We start from the raw sequence: 25,324 nt of genomic DNA on the forward strand, positions 1-25,324 counted from the left end.
TGACGGCGAGGCGTAGTGCATCGGCAGTTGATGCGAGATTTTATGTTGATCTAGAATTTACCAATAAATTTCCGTTTTGAGTATAGTCTAAACCAACAAGCTATCCCACACTAAATTTAGAAAATGTGTCATTGATGAGTGGATAATTTATAGCCTTTTTGGCATTGTTTTTACATAGTTTTTAGTATGTTTTAGTTACTTTTTATTATATTTTTGTTATTTTTTATTCAAAAATCACATTTCTGGACTTTACTATGAGTTTGTGTATTTTTCTATGATTTCAGGTATTTTCTGGCTGAAATTGAGGGACCTGAGCAAAAATCTGATTCAGAGGCTGAAAAAGGACTGCAGATACTGTTGGATTCTGACCCTGTTGCACTCAAAGTGGAGTTTCTGGAGCTACAGAAGCCCAATTTATGCCCTCTCAATCGCGTTGGAAAGTAGAGATCCTGGGATTTCCATCAATATATAATAGTCCATACTTTGCCCGAGATTTGCTGGCCCAAACTGGCGTTCAAAGTCAGCCTAAAACATCTTGGCGTAAAACGACCAAACTGGCACCAGAATTGGAGTTAAACGCCCAAACTGGCACCAAAGCTGGCGTTTAACTCTAGGAACAGCCTATGCATGAAAAAGCTTCAATGCTCAGCCCAAGCACACACCAAGTGGGCCCCGAAAGTGGATTTCTGCACTATCTGCACTTAGTTACTCATTTTCTGTAAACCTAGGTTACTAGTTTAGTATAAAAACTACTTTTAGAGATTTATTATATAGGTTTTTATCTCTGGTCGTTTAGTCCTTAGACCTTTGGCATGGAAGCTAGCCATTCGGCCATGCCTAGACCCTTTTCACTTATGTATTTTCTACAGTGGAGTTTCTACACCCCATAGATTAAGGTATGGAGCTCTGCTGTTTTTCATGGATTAATGCAATTACTATTGTTTTTCTATTCAATTAACGCCTACTTCTTCTCCAAGATATACTCTCGTACTTAATTCAGTTAAGCCAGAATGAAGGGGTGACCCGTGACAATCACCCAATCTTTGTTACTCACTTAGCCAAGATCCGCGTGCCTGACAACCACAAAGTGGTCTACATGATGTTCAACGTAGTCATTGGACGACAGCCGGAGTATATTCTCTTGGATATCTAATACACAGACCGAGTCCGTGAGATTAGTATCTTTGTGGTATAGGCTAGAACAATTGACAGCATTCTTGCGATCCGGAAAGTCTAAACCTTGTCTGTGGTATTCCGAGTAGGATCCGGGAAGGGATGACTATGACGAGCTTCAAACCTGCGAACGTTGGGCGCAAGTGACAGTATGCAAAAGGATCAATGGATCCTATTCCGATGCTAGCGGGAACCGACAGATGATTAGCCATGCTGTAGCTGTACCTGGTATTTTTCATCCGAGACGAGAAATCCGACAGTTGATTGATGAGCGGATAATTTATACGCTTTTTGGCATTGTTTTTAGTATGTTTTTAGTAGGATCTAGTTACTTTTAGGGATGTTTTCATCAGTTTTTATGTTAAATTCACATTTCTGGACTTTACTATGAGTTTGTGTGTTTTTCTGTGATTTCAGGTATTTTCTGGCTGAAATTGAGGGACTTGAGCAGAAATCAGATTCAGAGGTTGAAGAAGGACTGCTGATGCTGTTGGATTCTGACCTCCCTGCACTCAAAGTGGATTTTCTAGAGCTACAAAACTCGAAATGGCGCGATTCCAATTGCGTTGGAAAGTAGACATCCAGGGCTATCCAGCAATGTATAATAGTCCATACTTTGGCCAAGAATAGATGACGTAAACTGGCGTTCAATGCCAGCTTTCTACCCAAATCTGGCGTCCAGCGCCAGAAAAGGAGCCAAAACCAGAGTTGAACGCCCAAACTGGCACTAAAACTGGCGTTCAACTCCAAGGAGGACCTCTACACGTGCCACACTTAAGCTCAGCCCAAACACACACCAAGTAGGCCCCGGAAGTGGATTTATGCATCAATTACTTACTCATGTAAACCCTAGTGACTAGTTTATTATAAATAGGACCTCTTACTATTGTATTAGACATCTTTGGACGCCTGGTTCTTAGATCAGAGGGGCTGGCCATTCGGCCATTCCTGGACCTTTCACTTATGTATTTTTAACGGTAGAGTTTCTACACTCCATAGATTAAGGTGTGGAGCTCTGCTGTTTCTCAAAGATTAATGCAAAGTACTACTGTTTTCTATTCAATTCATCTTATTTCGCTTCTAGGATATCCATTCGCACCCAAGAACGTGATAAAGGTGATGATTATGTGTGACGCTCATCATCCTTCTCCCTTATGAACGCGTGCCTGACAAACACTTCTGTTCTACATGAAATAAGCTAGAATGAATATCTCTTAGATCTCCTAACCAGAATCTTCGTGGCGTAAGCTAGAATGATGGCGGCATTCAAGAGAATCCGGAAAGTCTAAACCTTGTCTGTGGTATTCCGAGTAGGATTCAATGATTGAATGACTGTGACGAGCTCCTAACTCGCGATTGCAGGGCGTTAGTGACAGACGCAAAAGGATAGTAAATCCTATTCCAGCATGATCGAGAACCGACAGATGAATAGCCGTGCCGTGACAGGGTGCGTGAGCATATTATTCACTGAGAGGATAAGATGAAGCCATTGGCAAGGGTGATGCCTCCAGACGATTAGCCATGCCGTGACAGGGCATTGGATCATTTTCCCGAGAGATGACCGAAAGTAGCCATTGACAGTGGTGATGTATCACATAAAGCCAGCCATGGAAAGGAGTAAGACTGATTGGATGAAGATAGCAGGAAAGCAGAGGTTCAGAGGAACGAAAAGCATCTCTATTCGCTTATCTGAAATTCTCACCAATGAATTACATAAGTATTTCTATCCCTATTCTATTATTTATTATTCGAAAACATCATTATCAATTTATATCTGCCTGACTGAGATTTGCAAGGTGACCATAGCTTGCTTCATACCAATAATCTCCGTGGGATTCGACCCTTACTCACGTAAGGTATTACTTGGACGACCCAGTGCACTTGCTGGTTAGTTGTATCGAAGTTGTGAACCATGGCATTGGCACCATGTTCTTGGCGCCATTGCCAGAGACAAGAAAGAGCCATGAATTTTACATAATTAAAGTGTAATCACGATTACGTGTACCAAGTTGCTCACGTTGCCAGGGATTGTTCGAGCCTGGACATCACAATTTCGTGCACCAAGTTTTTGGCGCCGTTGTCGGGGATTGTTCGAGTTTGGACAACTGACGGTTCATCTTGTTGCTCAGATCAGGTAATTTTTCTTTTTGTTTTGTTTTCAAAAATTTTTCAAAAGCCTTTCAAAAAAATTTTCTCCTTTGTTTTCGAAAAAAAAATGTTTTCAAAAATAAATTATTCTATGGCTTCAAAATTTTGAAGAATGAATTCTAGTATTTCATGAAGCATGTTGAAGCCTGGCTGGCTGTAAAGCCATGTCTCAATTCTTATACTCAAGAGAAGAGCTTCTTTATCTTTCTTAGCCAATTGGCTGTTGAATGTAAGGAATGTCAGGCGTGTCATGTCTGAGTTACATACTAAAGCTTGGCTGGCTATTAAGCCATGCCTGACCCTTTGATTGGAGCTTTAGAGCATAAGATTCCTGGAATTCATATTAAAAATTTTGGAATCCTTATTTTTCTTTTTCAAAATAATTTTTCGAAAAAAAATATAAAATAAAAATCCAAAAAAATATTTAGAAAATAAAAAAAATAAAAAATATTTCATGTTTCTTGTTTGAGTCATGTGTCATGTTATAAGTTTTGTGTCAATTGCATGTACATCTTGCATTTTTCGAAAATTTCCATGCATTCATAGTGTTCTTCATGATCTTCAAGTTGTTCTTGGTAAGTCTTCTTGTTTGATCTTGATGTTTTCATGTTTTGTGTCTTTTCTTGTTTTACATGTGCATTTTTCGTTTCTTAGAGTCTAAACATGAAAGATTTCTAAGTTTGGTGTCTTACATGTTTTCTTTGCATTAAAAATTTTTCAAAATTGTGTCTATGATGTTCATCTTGACATTCATAGTGTTCTTGGTGTTCATCTTGACATTCATAGCATTCTTGCATACATCACATGTTTTGATCTAAAAATTTCATGCATTGCATCTTTTTAGTGTTTTTCTCTCTCATCATAAAAATTCCAAAAAATCAAAAAAAAAATATCTTTCCCTTTTTCTCTCATCAAATTAGAAAATTTGGATTGACTTTTTCAAAAATTTTTAAAATCAAATTTTTTCTCATGAGTCAAATCAAATTTTCAATTTGAAAATCTTATCTTTTTCAAAATCTTTTTCAAAAATCAAATCTTTTTCAAATTCTTAGTTATTTTCGAAAATTCCAAAAATATTTTTCTTATTTTTATATCAAATTTTCGAAAATAACATAATCAATTAATGTTTTGATTCAAAAATTTCAAGTTTGTTACTTGCTTGTTAAGAAAGATTCAAACTTTAAGTTCTAGAATCATATCTTGTGATTTCTTGTGAATCAAGTCATTAATTGTGATTTTAAAAATTCAAATCTTTTTCAAAAACTAATTTCTATCATATCTTTTCAAAAATATCTTCTTATCTTATCTTTTTCAAAATTTGATTTCAAAATATCTTCTCTAACTTCCCAACTTCTTATATTTTCAAATTTGTTTCAACTAACTAACTAACTTTTTGTTTGTTTCTTAACTTTTTCAAAACTACCTAACTAACTCTCTCTCTCTCTAATTTTCGAAAATATCTTCCCTCTTTTTCAAAAATTTCTTTTTTATTAACTAATTATTTTTATTTTTTATTTTAAAAATTTTTCAAAAAAAATACTAACCTTTTTCAAAAACTATTTTCGAAAATCACTAACTCTTTTTCAAAAATTGTTTTCGAAAATTCACTTCCCCCTCTCATCTTCTTCTATTTGTTTATTGATATACTAACATCTTTCCTTCAACTCTCCAAAAATCCGAACCCCCTCTCTCTCTGAGTTCAGATTTTCTTCCCTTCTTTTCTTCTACTAACACAAGGATCCCTATACTGTGGTATAAAGGATCCATATTATTATTACTATTTTTTCTGTGCCCTCTTCTTTGTCATATGAGCATGAGCAAGGACAAGAACATTTTTGTTAAAGCAGATCCAGAACCTGAAAGGACTCTGAAGAAAAAATTAAGAGAAGCTAAAATACAACAATCCAGAGATAACCTTTCAGAAATTTTTGAACAGGAAGAGGAGATGGTAGCAAAAAATAATAATAATGTAAGGAAGATGCTTGGTGACTTTACTGCACCTAATTCCAATTTACATGGAAGAAGCATCTCCATTCCTGCCATTGGAGCAAACAACTTTGAGCTGAAACCTCAATTAGTTTCTCTGATGCAGCAGAACTGCAAGTTTCATGGACTTCCATCTGAAGATCCTTTTCAGTTCTTAACTGAATTCTTGCAGATATGTGATACTGTTAAGACTAATGGAGTAGATCCTGAAGTCTACAGGCTCATGCTTTTCCCTTTTGCTGTAAGAGACAGAGCTAGATTATGGTTGGATTCTCATCCCAAAGACAGCCTGAACTCTTGGGATAAGCTGGTCACGGCTTTCTTAGCAAAGTACTTTCCTCCTCAAAAGCTGAGCAAGCTTAGAGCTGATATTCAAACCTTCAGACAGAAAGAAGGTGAATCCCTCTATGAAGCTTGGGAAAGATACAAACAGTTGACTAAAAAGTGTCCTTCTGACATGCTTTCAGAATGGACCATCCTGGATATATTCTATGATGGTCTGTCTGAGTTATCTAAGATGTCATTGGATACTTCTGCAGGTGGATCCATTCACCTAAAGAAAACACCTGCAGAAGCTCAAGAACTCATTGACATGGTTGCAAATAACCAATTCATGTACACTTCTGAAAGGAATCCTGTGAATAATGGGACGCCTATGAAGAAGGGAGTTCTTGAGATTGATACTCTGAATGCCATATTGGCTCAGAATAAAATATTGACTCAGCAAGTCAATATGATCTCTCAGAGTCTGCATGGAATGCAAGCTGCATCCAACAGTACTCAAGAGGCTTCTTATGCAGAAGAAGCTTATGATCCTGAGAACCCTGCAATAGCAGAGGTGAATTACTTGGGTGAACCTTATGGAAACACCTATAACTCATCATGGAGAAATCATCCAAATTTCTCATGGAAGGATCAAAAGCCTCAACAAGGCTTTAATAATGGTGGAAGAAACAGGTTTAGCAATAGCAAGCCTTTTCCATTATCCACTCAGCAACAGACAGAGAACTCTGAACAAAATACTTCTAATTTAGCAAACTTAGTCTCTGATCTATCTAAGGCCACTGTAAGTTTCATGAATGAAACAAGATCTTCCATTAGAAATCTGGAAGCACAAGTGGGCCAGCTGAGTAAAAGGATCACTGAAATCCCTCCTAGTACTCTCCCAAGCAATGCAGAAGAGAATCCAAAAGGAGAGTGCAAGGCCATTGACATAAGCACCATGGCCGAACCTGTAAGGGAAGGAGAGGACGTTAATCCCAAGGAGGAAGACCTCCTGGGACGTCCAGTGACCAATAAGGAGCTTCCCTCTGAGGAACCAAAGGACTCTGAGGCTCATCTAGAGACCATAGAGATTCCATTGAACCTCCTTATGCTCTTCATGAGCTCTGATGAGTATTCCTCTTCTGAAGAGAATGAGGATGTTACTGAAGAGCAAGCTGCCAAGCTCCTTGGTGCAATCATGAAGCTGAATGCCAAATTATTTAGTATTGATACTTGGGAAGTTGAACTTCCCTTGTTCATCAATGAACTAAGTGATCTGGATCAACCGACATTGCCTCAGAAGAGACAGGATCCTGGAAAGTTCATAATACCCTGTACCATAGGCACCATGATCTTTAAGGCTCTGTGTGACCTTGGTTCAGGAATAAACCTCATGCCCCTCTCTGTAATAGAGAAACTAGGAATCTATGGGGTGCAAGCTGCTAAAATCTCATTAGAGATGGCAGACAATTCAAGAAAACAGGCTTATGGACAAGTAGAGGACGTGTTAGTAAAGGTTGAGGGCCTTTACATCCCTGCTGATTTCATAGTCCTGGATACTAGAAAGGAAGAGGATGAATCCATTATCCTAGGAAGACCTTTCCTGGCCACAGCAAGAGCTGTGATTGATGTTGACAGATGAGAATTAGTCCTCCAAATGAATGAGGACTCCCTTGTGTTTAAAACTCAAGGATCTCTCTCTGCAACCATGGAGAGGAAGCATGAAAAGCTTCTCTCAAAGCAGAGTCAACCAAAGCCCCCACAGTCAAACTCTAAGTTTGGTGTTGGGAGGCCACAACTAAACTCTAAGTTTGGTGTTGAACTCCCATATCCAAACTCTAAGTTTGGTGTTGGAGAGTCTCAACAATGCTCTGAACATCTGTGAGGCTCCATGAGAGCCCACTGTCAAGCTATTGACATTAAAGAAGCGCTTGTTGGGAGGCAACCCAATTTTTATTTATCTAACTATATTTTTCTTAGTTATATGTCTTTATAGGTTCATGATCATGTGGAGTCACAAAATAAACAAAAATATTAAAAACGGAATCAAAAACAGCAGAAGAAAAATCACACCCTGGAGGAGCATCTGTCTGGCGTTCAAACGCCAGAACAGAGCATGGTTCTGGCGCTGAACGCCCAAAATGGGCAGCATCCTGGCGCTGAACACCCAGAACAAGCATGGTTCTGGCGTTCAACGCTAGAAATGGCAGCAAATGGGCGTTGAACGCCCAAAATGGGCACCAACCTGGCGCTGAACGCCCAGAGTTATGTGCAAGGGCATTTTGCATGCCTAAATTGGTGCAGGGATGTAAATGCCTTGACACCTCAGGATCTGTGGACCCACAGGATCATCTCAGGATCTGTGAATCTCACAGGATCCCCACCCACCTCACCCTCTATCTCTCCATTCATGACCATCCCTTCTGTTTTCCATCCACCACTCACATCCATACACACATCCCTCCATCTCCTCCATATCTTCTTCTTCTTCTATTCCTTCTTCTTTTGCTCGAGGGCGAGCAACATTCTAAGTTTGGTGTGGTAAAAGCATAAGCTTTTTTGTTTTTCCATTACCATTGATGGCACCTAAACCTCTAAAAGAGGGGAAGGGAAGACAAAGGCTCCTACCTCCGAGTCATGGGAGATGGAAAGATTCATCTCAAGGGTCTATAGCTCAGTGGTAGAACATGTGGCTGCAAATCAAGAAATCCCTGAGATACCTCAGGGGATGCATTTCCCTCCACATAAATATCAGGAGCAAATCAACACCTCCCTAGGAGAATTAAGTTCCAACATGGGACAATTAAGGGTGGAACATCAAGAGCACTCCATCATCCTTCATGAAATTAGAGAAGATCAAAAAGCAATGACGGAGGAGCAACAAAGACAAGGAAGAGACATAGATGAGCTCAAGGACATCATTGGTTCCTCAAGAAGGAAACGCCACCATCACTAAGGTGGATTCATTCCTTGCTCTTATTTCTTCTATTTTTCGTTTTCTATGTTATGTGCTTATCTATGTTTGTATCTTCATTACATGATCATTAGTAGTTAGTAACTTTGTCTTAAAGTTATGAATTTCCTATGAATCCATCACCTCTCTTGAATGAAAAATGTTTTTATTCAAAAGAACAAGAAGTACGTGAGTTTTGAATTTATCCTTGAACTTAGTTTAATTATATTGATGTGGTGACAATGCTTCTTGTTTTCTGAATGTATGCTTGAACAGTGCATGTGTCTTTTGAAGTTGTTGTTTAAGAATGTTAAATATGTTGGCTCTTGAAAGAATGATGACTAGGAGACATGTTATTTGATAATCTGAAAAATCATAAAAATGATTCTTGAAGCAAGAAAAAGCAGCAAAGAACAAAGCTTGCAGAAAAAAAAAAAAGAAAAAAAAATAGGCGAAAAAAAATAGAAAGAAAAAGCAAGCAAAAAAAAAAAAAAAAGCCAAAAGCTCTTAAAACCAAGAGGCAAGAGCAAAAAGCCAGTAACCCTTAAAACCAAAAGGCAAGGGTAAATAAAAAGGATCCCAAGGCTTTGAGCATCAGTGGATAGGAGGGCCTAAAGGAATAAAATCCTGGTCTAAGCGACTAAACCAAGCTGTCCCTAACCATGTGCATGTGGCGTGAAGGTGTCAAGTGAAAACTTGAGACTGAGTGGTTAAAGTCAAGGTCCAAAGCAAAAAAAGAGAGTGTGCTTAAGAACCCTGGACACCTCTAATTGGGGACTTTAGCAAAGCTGAGTCACAATCTGAAAAGGTTCACCCAATTATGTGTCTGTGGCATTTATGTATTCGGTGGTAATACGGGAAAACAAAGTGCTTAGAGCCACGGCCAAGACTCATAAAGAAGCTGTGTTCAAGAATCATCATACTGAACTAGGAGAATCAATAACACTATCTGAACTCTGAGTTCCTATAGATGCCAATCATTCTGAACCTCAATGGAGAAAGTGAGATGCCAAAACTATTCAAGAGGCAAAAAGCTATAAGTCCCGCTCATTTAATTGTAGCTATGTTTCATTGATAGTTTGGAATTTATAGTATATTCTCTTCTTTTTATCCTATTAGATTTTCAGTTGCTTGGGGACAAGCAACAATTTAAGTTTGGTGTTGTGATGAGCGGATAATTTATACGCTTTTTGGCATTGTTTTTAGTATGTTTTTAGTAGGATCTAGTTACTTTTAGGGATGTTTTCATCAGTTTTTATGTTAAATTCACATTTCTGGACTTTACTATGAGTTTGTGTGTTTTTCTGTGATTTCAGGTATTTTCTGGCTGAAATTGAGGGACTTGAGTAGAAATCAGATTCAGAGGTTGAAGAAGGACTGCTGATGCTGTTGGATTCTGACCTCCCTGTACTCAAAGTGGATTTTCTGGAGCTACAGGACTCGAAATGGCGCGATTCCAATTGCGTTGGAAAGTAGACATCCAGGGCTATCCAGAAATATATAATAGTTCATACTTTGGCCAAGAATAGACGATGTAAAATGGCGTTCAACGCCAGCTTTCTACCCAAATCTGGCGTCCAGCGCCAGAAAAGGAGCCAAAACCAGAGTTGAACGCCCAAACTGGCACTAAAACTGGCGTTCAACTCCAAGGAGGACCTCTACATGTGCCACACTCAAGCTCAGCCCAAACACACACCAAGTGGGCCCCGGAAGTGGATTTATGCATCAATTACTTCCTCATGTAAACCCTAGTGACTAGTTTATTATAAATAGGACCTCTTACTATTGTATTAGACATCTTTGGACGCCTGGTTCTTAGATCAGAGGGGCTGGCCATTCGGCCATGCCTGGACCTTTCACTTATGTATTTTTAACGGTAGAGTTTCTACACTCCATAGATTAAGATGTGGAGCTCTGCTGTTTCTCAAAGATTAATGCAAAGTACTACTGTTTTCTATTCAATTCATCTTATTTCGCTTCTAAGATATCCATTCGCACCCAAGAACGTGATGAAGGTGATGATTATGTGTGACGCTCATCATCCTTCTCCCTTATGAATGCGTGCCTGACAAATACTTCTGTTCTACATGAAATAAGCTAGAATGAATATCTCTTAGATCTCCTAACCAGAATCTTCGTGGCGTAAGCTAGAATGATGGCGGCATTCAAGAGAATCCGCAAAGTCTAAACCTTGTCTGTGGTATTCCGAGTAGGATTCAATGATTGAATGACTGTGACGAGCTCCTAACTCGCGATTGTAGGGCGTTAGTGACAGACGCAAAAGGATAGTAAATCCTATTCCAGCATGATCGAGAACCGACAGATGAATAGCCGTGCCGTGACAGGGTGCGTGAGCATATTATTCACTGAGAGGATAACATGAAGCCATTGGCAAGGGTGATGCCTCCAGACGATTAGCCGTACCGTGACAGGGCATTGGATCATTTTCCCGAGAGATGACCGAAAGTAGCCATTGACAGTGGTGATGTATCACATAAAGCCAGCCATGGAAAGGAGTAAGACTGATTGGATGAAGATAGCAGGAAAGCAGAGGTTCAGAGGAACGAAAAGCATCTCTATTCGCTTATCTGAAATTCTCACCAATGAATTACATAAGTATTTCTATCCCTATTCTATTATTTATTATTCGAAAACATCATTATCAATTTATATCTGCCTGACTGAGATTTGCAAGGTGACCATAGCTTGCTTCATACCAACAATCTCCGTGGGATTCGACCCTTACTCACGTAAGGTATTACTTGGATGACCCAGTGCACTTGCTGGTTAGTTGTATCGAAGTTGTGAACCATGGCATTGGCACCATGTTCTTGGCGCCATTGCCAGAGACAAGAAAGAGCCATGAATTTTACATAATTAAAGTGTAATCACGATTACGCGTACCAAGTTGCTCACGTTGCCAAGGATTGTTCGAGCCTGGACATCACAATTTCGTGCACCATTGATTAGCCGTGCAGAAACCATAGAGGACCATTTTCACTGAGAGGATCATACAGCTTGCCATAGAAGGAAGTAACGCATGGTTGGAAGAAGGCAATAGAAAAGCAGAGGTTCAGAAGCAACAAAGCATCTCCAGACGCTTATCTGAAATTTCCACCAGTGAATTACATAAGTAACTTTATTTTATTTTATGTTTTATTTATATTTTAATTATTAAAACCTCATAACCATTTGAATCCACCTGACTGAGATTTATAAGGATGACCATAGCTTGCTTCAAGCCGACAATCTCCGTGGGATCGACCCTTACTCATGTAAGGTTTATTACTTGGACGACCCAGTGCACTTGCTGGTTAATTGCATAGAGTTGTGAGTAAAGTGTGAGATCATGATTCCGTGTACCAAGTTTTTGGCGCCGTTGCCAAGGATTGTTCGAGTTTGGACAACTGACGGTTCATCTTGTTGCTTAGATTAGGTAATTTTATTTTATGTTTAAGCTTTTTAATTTTTATTTATTTTCGAAAAAATTTTATTATTTTATGTTCTTCAGAATTTTTAAGAACGAATTCTAAAGTTTCATAAGATATGTTGAAGCCTGGCTGGTTGTTAAGCCATGTCTAATCTTTTGGACTGGGGCTTCCACTTCTCATTGACATGCTTGTATGTTTTATGCTAAAGCTTGGCTGGTCATTTGGCCATGTCAAATCTTTTAGACCGAAGCTTTCACTTAAAGCTTGGCTGGCTATTAAGCCATGTCTAATCCTTTGGACCCGAGCTTTAGAATAACATTGCATGATTCCTGGAATTCATATTAAGAAATTTGAAATTTTTATTTTCTTTTTCCAAAATAATTTTCGAAAATTACAAAAAAAAAATTTAATAAAATCATAAAAACCAAAAATATTTTGTATTTCTTGTTTGAGTCTTGTGTCAAATTTTAAGTTTGGTGTCAATTGCATGTTTTAATTATCTTAAAATTTTGAAAAATTCATGCATGTGTTCTTCATGATCTTCAAGTTGTTCTTGATGAATTTCTTTGTTTAATCTTTACATTTTCTTGTTCTGTGTCTTTTCTTGTTTTTCATATGCATTTTCGAATTATTAGTGTCTATAGTTTAAAAATTTCTAAGTTCGGTGTCTTGCATGTCTTTCTTTTCTTAAAAATTTTCAAAATTATGTTCTTAATGTTCATCATGATCTTCAAAGTGTTATTGGTGTTCATCTTGACATTCAAAGTGTTCTTGCATGCATTTGTTGTTTTGATCTTAAACTTTTATGTTTTGTGTCATTTTTTTTGTTTTTCTCTCTCCTCATTAAAAATTCAAAAATCAAAAAGATATCTTTCCCTTATTTCACTTATAAATTTCGAAATTTTGAATTGATTTAGTCAAAAAGTTTTAAAATTTAGTTGTTTCTTGTTAGTCAAGTCAAAATTTCAAATTAAAAATTCTATCTTTTAAAATCTTTTTCAAATTTCTTTTAATATTTTCGAATTCTTTCTTAAATAAATTTTCAAAATATTTTTCTTATTTTTATTTCATGATTTTCGAATTAATTGCTAACATTTAATGTTTAGATTCAAAAATTTTCAAGTTGTTACTTGCCTATTAAGAAAGGATCAATCTTTAAATTCTAGAATCATATCTTTTAGTTTCTTGTTAGTCAAGTAATCAACTTTAATTTCAAAAATCAAATCTTTTTAATTTCCTTTTCAAATATTTTTCAAAATGAATTTTCAATCATATATTTTTCAAAATTTAATTTCAAAATCTTTTTCTAACTTCTTATCTTTTCAAAATTGATTTTCAAATCTTTTTCAATTAACTACTTGACTTTTTGTTTGATTTTAAAAGTTTTCTATTTCACTCATATCTTTTTCAAAACCACTTAACTACTTTTCTCTCTCTAATTTTCGAAATTCACTAACCACTTTTTTAAAAATCTTTTTAATTAATTAATTTATTTAGTTTTCAAATTTTATTTTATTTCTTCTCTTAATTTTCGAATACTAACCAATAATTAAAATAAATAGAAAAATATTTTTCTTTTCTTATAATTAAAATTCGAATAATACTCTCTCTCTCTCTCATCTCTTTCCTTTTATTTTATTTATATACTAACACTTCTCCTCTTCTTAAAAATTCGAACCCTCTCCTTCTCTCTGTGTTCGAATTCTTCTTCTTCTCCCTTCTTCATTCTATTCTTCTATTCTTCTACTCACATAAAGGAATCTCTATACGGTGACATAGAGGATTCCTCTTCTTTTCTGTTCTCTTCTTTTTCATATGAGCAGGAACAAGGATAAGAACATTCTTCTTGAAGCTGATCCTGAACCTGAAAGGACTCTAAAGAGAAAGCTAAGAGAAGCTAAAGTACAACACTCTGGAGAGGACCTAACAGAAATTTTTGAAGAAGTAGAGATGGTAGCCAAAAATAACAATAATGGTGGGATACAAGGAAGGTACTTGGTGACTTTATTGCACCAACTTCTGACTTCTATGGCAGAAGCATCTCAATTCCTGCAATTGGAGCAAACAACTTTGAGCTTAAGCCTCAATTAGTTTCTCTAATGCAGCAGAATTGCAAGTTTCATGGACTTCCATTGGAAGATCCTCATCAGTTCTTAGCTGAATTCTTACAAATCTGTGACACTGTTAAGACCAATGGGGTTAATCCTGAGGTCTACAAACTTATGCTTTTCCCCTTTGTTGTAAGAGACAGAGCTAGGACATGGTTGGACTCGCAACCTAAAGAAAGCCTGAACTCTTGGGAAAAGTTGGTCAATGCCTTCTTGGCCAAATTCTTTCCACCTCAAAAATTGAGCAAGCTTAGAGTGAAAGTCCAAACCTTCAAAATGAAGGAAGGTGAATCCCTCTATGAAGCTTGGGAAAGATACAAGCAATTGATTAGAAGGTGTCCTTCTGACATGCTTTCATAATGGAGCATCCTATGTATATTCTATGATAGTCTGTCTGAATTCTCCACTATGTCATTGGACCACTCTGCTGGTGGATCTCTTCATCTGAAGAAGACGCCTGCAGAATCCCAGGAACTCATTGAGATGGTTGCAAATAACCAGTTCATGTACACTTCTGAAAGAAATCCTGTGAATAATGGGATGACTCAGAAGAAATGAGTTCTTGAGATTGATACTTTGAATGCCATATTGGATCAGAATAAAATATTGACTCAGCAAGCCAACATGATTTCTCAGAGTTTAACTGAAATGCGAGCTGCATCAGGAAGTACTAAAGAAGTCTCCCCTGAAGGAGAAGCTTATGACCCTGAGAATCCTGCAATGGAAGAGGTGAATTACATAGGAAAATCCTATGGAAAAACCTATAATCCTTTATGGAGAAATCACCCTAATTTCTCATGGAAGGATCAACAGAAGCCTAATCAAGGCTTCAATAATAATGGTGGGAGAAATAGGTTTGGCAATAGCAAGCCCTTTCCATCATCTTCTGAGCAATAGACAGAGAATTCTAAGAAGAGCCACTTTGACTTAGCAACCATAGTCTCTGATCTATCTAAGACCACTCTCAATTTCATGACTGAAACAAGGTCCTCCATCAGAAATTTGGAGGCACAAGTAGGTCAACTGAGTAAAAGAGTGACTGAAACTCCTCCAAGTACTCTCCCAAGCAATACAGAAGAGAATCCAAAAAGAGAGTGCAAGGCCATAAATACGTCCAACATGGCCGAACCTGGAGAGAGTCAAAAGGCAGTGATTTCCAATGAGGAAGACCTCAATGGACATCCACTGGCCACTAAGGAGTTCCCTCTTGAGGAACCAAAGGAATCTGAGGCTCATATAGAGACCGTAGAGATTCCACTGAACTTACTATTACCATTCATGAGCTCTGATGAATATTCTTCCTCTGAAAAAGATGAAGATATTATTGAAGAGCAAGTTGCTCAGTACCTAGGAGCAATCATGAAGTTGAATGCCAAGTTATTTGGTAATAAAACTTGGGAGGATGAACCTCCATTGCTCATTAATGAACTGAATGCTTTGGGGCAACTAAAGTTACCTTAGAAGAAACTGGATCCCAAAAAATTCTTAATACCTTGCATCATAGGCACCATGACCTTTAAGAAGGCTCTGTGTGACCTTGGTTCAAGTATAAACCTCATGCCACTCTCTGTAATGGAGAAACTAGGGATCTTTGAGGTACAAGCTGCTAAAATCTCATTAGAATTGACAGATAATTCAAGGAAACAGGCTTATGGACTTGTAGAGGATGTCTTAGTCAAGGTTGAAGGCCTGTACATCCCTCCTGATTTCATAATCCTAGACACTGAGAAGGATGAAGATGAATCCATTATCCTTGAAAGACCCTTCCTAGCCACAACAAGAGCTGTGATTGATGTGGACAGAGGAGAGTTAGTCCTTCAACTGAATGAGGACTACCTTGTGTTTAAGGCTCAAGGATCTTCTTCTGTAACCATGGAAAGGAAGCATGAAAAGCTTCTCTCAATGTAGAGTCAAACAGATCCCCCACACTCAACTTCTAAGTTTGGTGTTGGGAGGCCACCATTAAGCTCTGAGTCTCTATGAAGCTCTCTAAGAGCTCACTGTCAAGCTATTGACATTAAAGAAGTGCTTGTTGGGAGGCAACCCAATGTTATTTAATTATATTTAATTATTTTCCATTGTTATTTTATGTTTTCTTTAGGTTGATGTTCATGAGAAGTCATAAAAATAACTGCAAAATTAAAGCAAAATGAAAAATAGCATGAAAAATAGCACACCCTGGAGCACAGGCTTACTGGCATTTAAACGCCAGTAAGGATAGCAGAATGGGCGTTTAATGCCCAGCCTGGCAGCATTCTGGGCGTTAAATGCCAAAATGGGCAGCACTCTGGGCGTTTAACGCCAGAAATGGGCAGCAGACTGGCGTTTAACGCAGGAAAGGTAGCAGAACTGGCGTTTAACTCCATGAAAGGTAGTAGAACTGGCGTTTAACGCCAGAAAAGGTAGCAGAGCTAGTGTTTAACGCCAGAATTGGCACACAATGGGCGTTTGAATGCCAGAATGGTGCAGGGAGCAGAATTCCTTGACACCTCAGGACCTGTGGACCCCACAAGATCCCCACCTACCCCACATCTTCTTCTCTCCTCCCCACACCTTTCCATAACACTCTTCCCCAAATACTCTTGACCAATTCGATCAATAACTCTTTCCCAAATACCCTTCACCTATCACATCTTACCCTCTTCCCCATATTCTCTTCACCACTCACATCCATCCATCATAAAACCCCACCTACCTCACCATTCAAATTTAAACAATTTCCCTCCCAAACCCATCCCCTTCATGACCTAATTCCCTCTCTCCCTTACCCTATAAATACCCCTCCTTACAACCTTCAATTTCACACTTCATACACACTTAACCCCCTTGGCCGAACCCACTCCTCACCTCCATCTCGTTCATTTCTTCTTCTTCTACTCATTTCTTTCTTCTTTTGGTCGAGGACGAGCAACCATTCTAAGTTTGGTGTGGGAAAAGCTAAGCTTTTTTGTTTTTCCATAACCATTAATGGCACCTAAGGCTGGAGAAACCTCTAAAAAGAGGAAAGGAAAGGCAATTGCTTCCACCTTCGAGTTTTGGGAGATGGAGAGATTCATCTCAAAGGTCCATCAAGACCACTTCTATAAAGTTGTGGCCAAGAAGAAGGTGATCCCCGAGGTCCCCTTCAAGCTCAAAAAGAGTGAATATCCGGAGATCCGACATGAGATTCAAAGAAGAGTTTGGAAAACTCTCACAAACCCCATTCAACAAGTCGGGATCTTAATGGTTCAAGAGTTCTATGCCAATGCATGGATCACTAAGAACCATGATCAAAGTATGAACCCAAACCCAAAGAATTGGCTCACAATGGTTCGAGGGAATTACTTGGATTTCAGTCTGGAAAATGTGAGGTTAGTATTTAACTTGCCAATGATGCAAGGAAATCCTCACCCTTTCACAAGAAGGGTCAAATTTGATCAAAGGTTGGACCAAGTCCTTATGGACATCTGTATGGAAGGAACTCAATGGAAGATAGAGTCAAGAGGCAAGCCGGTTCAACTAAGAAGGCTTGACCTTAAACCCGTGGCTAGGGAATGGTTAGAGTTCATCCAACGCTCTATCATTCCTTCTAGCAATCGGTCTGAAGTTACAATAAACCGGGCTATCATGATCCATAGTATCATGAATGGGGAGGAAGTAGAAGTTCATGAGATTATATCCCTAGAACTCTACAAGGTGGTGGACAAGCCCTCTACTTTGGCAAGGTTAGCCTTCCCTCATCTCATTTGTACCCTATGCAATTCAGCTGGAATTGTCATAGAGGAAGACATCCTTATTGATGAGGACAAGCCCATCACTAAGAAGAGGAAGGAGCAAACAAGAGAGCCTACTTATGGACCTCAACAAGAGCATGAGGAAGTTCCTCATCTAGAAATCCCTGAGATTCCTCAAGGGATGCATTTTCCTCCACAAAACTATTGGGAGCAAATCAACACCTCCTTAGGATAATTAAGTTCCAACATGGGACAACTAAGGATGGAGCACCAAGAGCATTCCATCATCCTCCATGAAATTAGAGAGGACCAAATGGCCATGAGGGAGGAGAAAAAAAGGCAAGGAAGAGACATAGAGGAGCTCAAGCACTCCAAAAGATCTTTAAGAGGAAGAACTAGCCGCCATCACTAAGGTGGACCCGTTCTATAATTTCCTTGTTCTTATTTTCCTGTTTTTCGAATTATATGCTTTATTGTTTGTCTATGTTTGTGTCTTTATTACATGATCATTATTGTCTAGTGTCTATGTCCTAAAGCTATGAATGTCCTATGAATCCTTCACCTTTCTTAAATGAAAAATGTTTTTATTTGCAAAAGAACAAGAAGTGCATGATTTCGAATTCTATCTTGAAATTAGTTTAATTATTTTGATGTGGTGGCAATACTTTTTGTTTTTCTGAATGAATGCTTGAACATTGCATATTTGTGATATTGTTGTTTATGAATGTTAAAATTTTTGGCTCTTGAAAGAATAATGAAAAAAGGAAAAATTTTATTGATAATCTAAAAAATCATAAAATTGATTCTTGAAGCAAGAAAAAGCAGTGAACACAAAGCTTGCGAAAAAAAAAGAAGAAAAAAATGGCAAAAAAAATAATAGGGTGAAAAAAAAAGAAAGAAAAAGAAAAAGCAAGCAGAAAAAGTCAATAGCCCTTTAAACTAAAAGGCAAGGGTAAAAAGGATCCAAGGCTTTGAGCATTAATAGATAAGAGGGCCCAAAGGAATAAAATCCTGGCCTAAGCGGCTAAACTAAGCTGTCCCTAACCATGTGCTTGTGGCGTGAAGGTGTCAAGTGAAAAGTTTGAGACTGAGCGGTTAAAGTCATGGTCCAAAGCAAAAAGAGTGTGCTTAAGAGCTCTGGGCACCTCTAACTGGGGACTCTAGCAAAGCTGAGTCACAATTTGAAAAGGTTCACCCAGTTATGTGTCTGTGGCATTTATGTATCCGGTGGTAATACTGGAAAACAAAATGCTTAGGGTCACAGCCAAGACTCATAAAGTAGCTGTGTTCAAGAATCAACATACTGAACTAAGAGAATCAATAACACTATCTGAATTCTAAGTTCCTATGGATGCCAATCATTCTAAACTTTAAAGGATAAAGTGAGATGCCAAAACTGTTCAGAAGCAAAAAGGCTACTAGCCCCACTCATCTAATTGGAACAAAGTTCGTTGATAAGTTTGGAACTCATTGTATATTCTCTTCTTTTTATCCTATTTTGTTTTTAGTTGCTTGGGGACAAGCAACAATTTAAGTTTGGTGTTGTGATGAGCGGATAATTTATACCCTTTTTGGCATTGTTTTTACATAGTTTTTAGTATGTTTTAGTTACTTTTTATTATATTTTTATTAGTTTTTATTCAAAAATCATGTTTCTAAAATTTACTATGAGTTTGTGTGTTTTTCTGTGATTTCAGGTATTTTCTGGCTGAAATTGAGGGACCTGAGCAAAAATCTAATTCAGAGGCTGAAAAAGGACTGCAGATACTGTTGGATTCTGACCCTGCTGCACTCGAAGTTGAGTTTCTGGAGCTACAAAAACCCAATTGCGTTGGATATTAGACATCCTGGGCTTTCCAGCAATATATAATAGACCATACTTTTTCCGATATTTGATGGCCCAAACTGACGTTCAATCTCAGCCTAAAACATCTTGGCATAAAATGCCCAAACTGGCACCAGAATTGGAGTTAAACGCCCAAACTGGCACCAAATCTGGCGTTTAACTCTAGGAACAGCCTATGCACGAAAAAGCTTCAATGCTCAGCCCAAGCACACACCAAGTGGGCCCCGGAAGTAGATTTCTGCACTATTTGCACTTAGTTACTCATTTTCTATAAACCTAGGTTACTATTTTAGTATAAAAACTACTTTTAGAGATTTATTATATAGCTTTTTATCTCTGGACGTTTAGTCCTTAGACCTTTGGCATGGAGGCTGGCCATTCAACCATGCCTAGACCTTTTTCACTTATGTATTTTCTACGGAGGAGTTTCTACACCCCATAGATTAAGGTGTCGAGCTCTGCTGTTTTTCATGAATTAATGCAATTACTATTATTTTTCTATTCAATTCACGCCTACTTCTTCTCCAGGATATACTCTCGTACTTAATTCAGTTAAGTCAAAATAAAGGGGTGACCCGTGACAATCATCGAATCTTCGTTACTTGTGTAACGACCCAATTTTCAGTATGTCTAGATCATATCGAAAACTGAGTGCTACCAATTTGTCTTCCTAATTATTATCTATTATTTATCATATGAGCCTGATTCGTTGCTAAAAGCGTACTTAATTTGCGAGGTATATTTTTTTTTAAACGTTTGGATTAATAGATGGAATCATTCATAATCAACTCACAACTGATAACAGATAAAATAGTTATAAGCAACCACACATAAATACATCACAAGTAGCTAGCAATATTCAGTGATCCAGCCTTTATTAGATTATAGACCTTTAGTTAGAACACCCCTAGATATAGCTAGATAATAACTATATACATATTCATACATACAACATCCCAGGTCCTGACCTGTTCAAGAGGTCCCTAAGCTGGCACCTAGGCTAGCCTAGACTCTATACTCACCTAGTCCCTCTAAACTTCTAAAGCGAGGGAAAATACTTTCTAAGCCTTCAAAACTCAAGTCAGGTGGAACGTCATCAAAAGGTAGAACATAATTTGCTACTCCTCTGCACGATCGGACATTTCCATAAGACGTCTCTCTGGTACCTCATCAAGTAGCCACACAGCAGGAGTCTCGTACACAGGATTTAGGTTAAAGTTCACGTATAAACGGGGTGTAGACATTGGCTGGTCTCACAGTATATACATATAAATTGAGAACGATATTCACCCTAGACTCAGAAGACTATCTAGAGCGAAATCCTCTTTGCAGAACCATCATCAACGAACTACGGTAAGGTACTCTCACTTCCATCTGAAGGGGGAAAGGAGAGAGAAGGGGTAAGAAAATAGAAAATACTATGTTGTTTAGCAGACTAATAATAGAAAAGGAGAGAGAAGGGCCGGGGTTATTAGTTATGTTCATTAATTCTATGTTGTTTAGCAGACTAATAACAGAATACAGAGAAGCAGTAACTAGAAAATACAGATAAATAGAGAAGATAGAGAAAACAGATAGCAAAACACAAACAGAAGAATACAAGAAAATAACACGAACACAAACACAGAGAATAGAATACAAACAAGGAACGCATACATTCATGCAACAATCATAATAGAGAAAATGCACAACCAAGTATGATGCATGTCTAGCCCTAGTGCAGGTAATGAGCTCATTTGTCGGTTTCTACCCGCTCCCGACGTAACCCGAAGCAGCTGAAACGGGTATGGCTTTCCTGTTGGCTATACCCCTGTGTATAGGAAATAACCCCTCTGCCACCACAGGGTCCACTGCACGCAAGAAATAACACATCTGCCATTGCAGGGATGTATACCGACACACCTTCTGTATACAGGAAATAACCCCTCTGCCACTACAGAAATGGAACAGGTGGTCGCGGTACTTCTAAAGCAGGAAATAACCCCTCTGCCTTACAGAAATAAAGTATGGATCTGTACCGTAGGAAAGCATTCTCAGTGGTCTCAACACCATCTATCTGACTGCCTCAATGCAGCAGATGAACAAATAAATAACTCTGGAGTTGCCTTAATGCAACAAATAAACAAACAAGCATCTCTTGGGTTGCTTCAAGCAACAAATGACCCTTCAACAGGTCCTCTTCTTTTTATCATACTACTCTTTTCTCTTTGTTTCTTTACTCTGCTCTGATTACTCTCTTCTCTGTATCTCTTTACTTTTATCTGATTACTCTGCTTAACGTATGTATTTAAAGCTTATGTAAATTTTGGTATGAATAGTTAGCCTGTCCCAAGTATAGGTTCATTAAGTCTATACTGAAATAGTTTAACTTTTCATATAATACCTAACCCTAGTCGCAACTCAAGGACTAACTATGTTTCCCTAGTTCGTTCACTAATCTTTGTCTGTTTTTCTGTCATTAAAATTTTACAGACGTTTTCTTTGGTTTTTATCTTTTCTTTAACTTTTTATTTTTTTTTTATCTTTGCCTCACTAACATGTTCTTACCTCTCCCTAAGTGTTTTATGAAGATAATTATGAGATTCTGCACTTAAAGTTATCTTTCTAAAGCTTTTACAGAAAACTGTCTTTTTCGCATTATTTTATTATTTTTATTAAAATATTATTTTTAATTAAATATTATTATTTAATATTTTATTATTATTTATTATTTTATTAATATATTTTCGAAAATTACCTTCCTTTAACGTTTTACTTTATAAATTCACTTTTTACCACCCGTAACTTTTAATATTTCTACTTTAACCACCCTAACTTTCAGAAATTACAAAATAACCCCTCAAACACCAAAATATTTACTTCCCTGCCCTTTCTAAGATCTAAAAGGTGTTCTTCAATGTTCTTCATCACACTCAAAGTGTTCTTTATGTTCTTCATTTATTCTTCAGATTCTTTCTCTGTTTTTACCCGTTTTTCAGTCTTTTCAGCAACCGATTTTTACCAAAATTCAAAATAAATTCCCAACCACTAAAACCCCATCTTTTCTACATGATTTTAACACAAATTGAACCTAAATTTAAGCTCTAGGGTTTTATTTTCCAGCAGCCCCAAGAACACACATTCATAGCTTGAATTTCATCAATTCTCATCAAATTTTGCACCAAAATTTCAACAAGAATTACTCATAAAAAAATCAATTTCAAGCACAGCCAAACCATATCATAATCACACAACTCAAACATAATCAATCAAGATTAAATTCGTCAAACTCTACCTTGATTTGCTGCTCCAAATCTGGTTACTCTTTGAAGTGTTCTTAAAGCACTGTTTCCTCCTAAAACAGATCAAGAACAACTTTAAAACTCTAAACCATCAACTAAACGAACTTCAGCAGCATCTTAGGAAGGTTATCCTCACCTTAAACATGCAGGAAATCAAAGATCTTTAGCCCACAAGTCAAGCTAAGCAAGAGATCTAAGGAAGAACATCAAGAAAACACTTGTTTAAGCATGTTTCCTTGAGAACCGAATTAAAGAGGGAGGGAGACAGCCATCTCACCTTATTTCCAGCCTTGATAAGTCACATGGTTATGTAGAAGAAGAAGAGAGAATCATTTTGGTGAAATCAGAGTTTTGATTTGAGTTTTAGTTCAGAAGAAATCAAGCTTTGAAGATTAAGTGTTCATGAAAGTTTCTCTCTTGTTATTTTCGGCCAAAATGATGAAATGAGACAGCCTTGGAGGTCTTGGAGGTATAAGGTGAGTTGTGATTGGTTGGCTTGGAGGTAGGTTAAAATAATATTAAAATATCTCAGGTGTATAACTACTAAAACTAAATGTATCGGAACACTCGTAAAAATATCTCTAAAAATTATTTTCTGAGCTACTAGCATAAATGACACTAGTAACATATTTATTATGAGAATAGAACATGTATGATGAGGCCTTAGCATTGCTAAAGTCAGCAGAGAGTGCTGGTGCTAAGCTGCACCAGTAAACTGTGAACCCGGTTAAACTAATTTTCTGTTTTTAACTAAAACAGACCAGGTAACCTTATAATATCATTCAAGCATTTTCTAATACTAATATAATGATAATATTATACTATTATCTCTCTCCTCTCATGAATCGAGTCCGGTTCGTCAAACAGAGACTATTTACGAAAATCAGAATCAAAACTGCCAACCGATACGGTTCAAAAATTAGGTTCTTTGCGATTGCATTATCGAGTTTGCCTCAGAAGAGGTTCTAGCTTAAGGATGACATAATGACAATGAGGATTGAGATGCTTGATGATATATCAGAGGTGTTCCCTTTACTGATCTTCTGGAGAAATCCGTACTTTTAGAAAAGATCTCACGTACTCGAAAATCAGGGTTGTTACAACTCTCTTAGCCAAGATCCACGTGCTTGACAACCACAAAGTAGTCTACATAATGTTCAACGTAGTCATTGGACGACAGCCGGAGTATATTATTTTGGATATCTAATACACGGACTGAGTCCATGAGATTAGTATATTCGTGGTATAGGTTAGAACGTTTGGTAGCATTCCTTGGATCTGGAAAGTCTAAACCTTGTCTGTGGTATTCCAAATAGGATCCGAGAAGGGATGACTGTGACGAGCTTCAAACCTGCGAATGTTGGGCGTAAGTGACCCGACGCTAGCGGGAACCGATAGATGATTAGGCATGCGGTAGCTGTACCTGGTATTTTTCATCCGATATGAGAAATCCGACAGTTGATTAGCCGTGCAGAAACTGTAGAGGACCATTTTCACTGAGAGGATCATACAGCTTGCGATGGAAGGAAGTAACGCATGGTTGGAAGAAGGCAATAGGAAAGTAGAGGTTCAGAAGCAACAAAGCATCTCCAGACGCTTATCTGAAATTTCCACCAGTGAATTACATAAGTAACTTTATTTTCTTTTATATTTTATTTATATTTTAATTATCAAAACCTCATAACCATTTGAATCTGCCTGACTAAGATTTACAAGGATGACCTTAGCTTGCTTGAAGCCGACAATCTCCGTGGGATTGACCCTTACTCACGTAAGGTTTATTACTTGGACGACCCAGTGCACTTACTGGTTAATTGCATGGAGTTGTGAGAAAAGTGTGAGATCACGATTCTGTGTTCCAGTCACCACAATTCAAAATCAATAACCGGGAGTAGAATCCCAGGTTGTTCTCCCTAGGAGTTGCCCTAAGATGCACATCATTGGTTAGGAGTTCTCTTGGTATTTTGAAGTTGAGTACAAGAAAAGTAAATAAACATGAATTAAAGCAATGAGCAATCAACAAATTAAACTAATAAGGGCAAATGACAATCAATCAATATAAAATCTTGGCTAGGGGTGAGAATTGGAATTCCTATCATCATTGCCTCCATCAATTGTGACAATAATTGGCTATTTCTCCACTTAGTTAATTTCTAACTATAAAGGAAAGACAAGTGGAGATAATCAATTTGTGTAACAACCCTGATTTTCGAGTACGCGAGATCTTTTTTAAAGGCACGAATTTCTCTGGAAGATCAGTAAAGAGAACACCTCTTCTATATCAACAAGTATCTCGATACTCATTGTCATTATGTCATCCTTAAGCTAGAACCTTTTCTGAGGCAAGCTCGATAACGTAGTCACGAAGAACCTAGTTTTTGAACCGTATCGGTTAGGAGTTTTGATTCGGTTTTTCGTAAA

The 25,324-nt window shown here is 37.7% G+C and overlaps 1 non-coding gene across 1 annotated transcript; it reads right to left on the bottom strand.

Moving 5' to 3' along the window:
* Positions 1-5,662: 5,662 nt before the first annotated feature.
* LOC112746711 (small nucleolar RNA R71) lies at positions 5,663-5,770 on the bottom strand. The gene has a single exon (XR_003174580.1). It is a non-coding gene; the product is annotated as a small nucleolar RNA R71 (small nucleolar RNA).
* Between the last annotated feature and the right edge of the window lie 19,554 nt (positions 5,771-25,324).

The sequence above is a fragment of the Arachis hypogaea genome, chromosome 14 (assembly GCF_003086295.3).
Source record: "Arachis hypogaea cultivar Tifrunner chromosome 14, arahy.Tifrunner.gnm2.J5K5, whole genome shotgun sequence".
Lineage (NCBI taxonomy): Eukaryota > Viridiplantae > Streptophyta > Magnoliopsida > Fabales > Fabaceae > Arachis > Arachis hypogaea.